The sequence below is a fragment of the Mandrillus leucophaeus genome, unplaced genomic scaffold (genome assembly GCF_000951045.1).
Source record: "Mandrillus leucophaeus isolate KB7577 unplaced genomic scaffold, Mleu.le_1.0 Scaffold54, whole genome shotgun sequence".
NCBI lineage: Eukaryota > Metazoa > Chordata > Mammalia > Primates > Cercopithecidae > Mandrillus > Mandrillus leucophaeus.
Window position 1 is genome coordinate 634,092 of NW_012105808.1, and position 3,032 is coordinate 637,123.

General features: G+C 52.8%; 1 protein-coding gene across 5 annotated transcripts in view; it reads right to left on the reverse strand.

Annotated features, from left to right (window-relative positions):
* The window catches only part of LOC105551951 (chromosome unknown open reading frame, human C19orf25), an 8,874-nt gene that overhangs the window by 4,560 nt on the left and 1,282 nt on the right, over window positions 1–3,032 (reverse strand). The gene's annotated exons all lie outside the window — the stretch shown is intronic.

Consider the following 3,032-nt stretch of genomic DNA (forward strand, 5'->3'; position numbering starts at 1 on the left):
ATCCTCCTGGGCACACCTCACCACCGCCCCCAAAGGGCAGGGTTCCCTGCAGTCCCGGTGCGAGCTGCCGGTCGGGGTCTTTTTAAGATGACGAAAGCGGCCAGGTGTGGTGGCTCAAGCCTGTAATCCCAGCACTTTGGGAGGCTGAGGCGGGAGGAACACTTGAGCCCAGGAGTTAGAGACCAGCCTGGACAACACAGTGAGACCCCCATCTCTCCCAAAAAATACAAAAATTAGCTGGGCATGGTAGCATGCACCTATGGTCCCTACTTCTCCGGAGGCAGAGGTGGGAGGATTGCTTGAACCTGGGAGGCCGCGGACACAGTAAGCTATGATCGCGCCATGGCACTCCAGCCTGGGTGACAGGGTCTCATTAGATCCTGTCTCATTAAATAAATAAATATCAAATAATGGAGGCTTCCTGGCCCATCAGCTGGGAGAGGCACAGTGGCTGGGTGGCAAGAAGGGCTTCCAGCTCTAGGCTACCCACCTTAGCAAAGCGTGTGACCAGAGGGATGGGGTCAGAGAAAGAGCTGAGCCTGGCCAGCAGTGGCCCTCCTGGGGTTGGGGCTTCCATTCCTGCAACAGCTGTGGCACCCCCCCAGATGGGCTCCACTGAGCCGGCCTGGCTCTCATTCCTGCTCTCACTGGAAGCCAGAGACGCAACAACCCGCCACCGAAGACCTCTCCAGGGGCCGTGCAACCTCATGGAGCCCACACTTAGTGAGGCGGGGCGGCAAGGGTGAGAGGTGGGCACTCACGTCCTGGTGACTCTCGCATATGGCGGAAACCATGTAAGGCTCCCTGGCCCCCAAAGTATGCAAGCCCAGTGCAGCACAGACTTCAAGGTCACTCAGAGAAGCGTCAGGGTCTCCTCGGCTCTGGCCTGCCCCTCGGCAGTGTGGTCTCGCAATGACGAAGGCTGCATGTGCCACACAAGCCTGGGCTGATCAAATCACCGGTCACCTCCTGCTTTAGCAACAGGGTGGGAAAGGCCGGGCAGTGCCTGGATGAAGGCAGGCCAGCACAGGAGGCCCCTCTACCTTCTATGAGCCCCCCGCCCCTGGCACAGCGTGCCTCAGTTTCCCCACACTCAACGGCCATGGACCTGAGCCCATGATGCTGAAACCATAGCCCCAGCACCCTCAGATGACGCAACTGCATGCTGGGAATAAACACAACTCAGGCACCTTGACCGGTACCGGCCAACAGAACCTTCCAGATGATGCGCACACCTTCCACCGATGCTGGTCCACACCAGCCACCAGCCATGAGAGGCTCCTGGGCACTTAAAATATGCCTAAATGGAAAAAGCCACTCAATTTTTCTTTGCTTTTTTCTTTTTCAGAGACAGGGTCTCGCTGTCACTCAGGCTGGAGCCTCCAACTCCTGGGCAGAAGCAATCCTCCTGCCTCAGCCTCCTGAGTAGCTAAGACCACAGGTGCACGCCACCACACCCAGTTAATTTGTGTATTTTTGGTAGAGATGGGTTTCACTATGTTGTCCAGGCTGGTCTTGAACTCCTGGCCTCAAGTCATCCTCTTGCCTCAGCCTCCCAAAGTGCTGGGATTACAGGCATGTGCCACTGCACCTGGCCCCAGAATTTTCTAATATTACTTTTTTTAAATGTTCCCATAAAAATTCAGTTTCTGTCATTCCACATGACTCATTTTCTTTTCTTTTTTTTTGAGACTGAGTCTTGCTCTGCCGTCCAGGCTGGAGTACAGCGGCACAATCTCAGCTCACTGCAACCTCCGCCTCCCGGGTTCAAGCGAATTCTCCTGCCTCAGCCTCCCGAGTAGCAGGGATTACAGGCATGCGCTACCACGCCTGGCTAATTTTTTTGTATTTTTAGTAGAGATGGGGTTTCACCATGTTGGCCTTGAACTCCTGACCTCAAATGATCCACCCACCTCAGCCACCCAAAGTGCTGGGATTACAGATCCACTCAAAGTGCTGGGATTACAGGTGTGAGCCACCGAACCTGGCTGATTCATTTTCATTTAACGTCAGTGCCGGCACCACCCCTCTACGCCCGCCCGTCTAGAACAGCCTGGGGCGGGCATTCTTGTTTCTTTTGTTCACTTGTGCATTAACAGTGCTCTGAGCCCAGAGGTCGGCACAAAGGAAGTGCCCAAGAAAAGACTTGTTGAATGAATGAATGAGCCTCATCGAGAGAACACAAAATTCGCCCAACTGCACTGCCAAACCCCTTGGTCTCTGACTAGCTTCCACCTCGTAAATCAGGAGTGGACGAGCTTTCCTGCCAAAAGCTAGAGTCTCTGCTCCCACTACTCAACTCTGCCCTTCTGGTGTGAAAGCAGCGACTAACCATATGTGAATCATTTGGCTGTGTGCCGTAAACCTTTACTTATCAACACTGAAATCTGAATTTCATACCTCTTTCAGGTGTCAGATACGTTTTTTCACCCACCCCAATTTAAAAATGTGAAATCCATTCATAGCTCCCAGGCCTTACAAAAACAGCCAAGGGCAGGGTTTGGCGAGCCCTAGTTTACCACCCCTGTTTTACTTTATTTATTTATTGATATTTATTTATTATTATTATTAGTTTTGAGACGGAGTCTCACTGTGGTCCAGGCTGGAGTGCAGTGGTATGATCTCAGCTCACTGCAACCTCCGCCTCCCAGGTTCAAGTGATTCTCGTGGTATGATCTCAGCTCACTGCAACCTCCACCTCCCAGGTTCAAGTGATTCTCCTGCCTCAGCCTCCTGAGTGGCTGGGATTACAGGCCCACACCACCACACCCGGCTAATTTTTGTATTTTTAGTGGAGAGGAGGTTCCACCATGTTTGCCAGGCTGGTGTCGAACCTCTGACCTCAAGTGATCCATCCGCCTCGGCCTCCCAAAGTGCTGGGATTACAGGCATGAGCCACCGTGCCAGCCACTTATTTATTTTTGAGACAGAGTCTGGCTGTGTTGCCCAGGCTGGATCCTCCCACTTTAGTCTCCAAGAAGCTGAGGCTACAAGTGTCCACCACTACACTCAGTAATTTTTTTTTTTTTTTT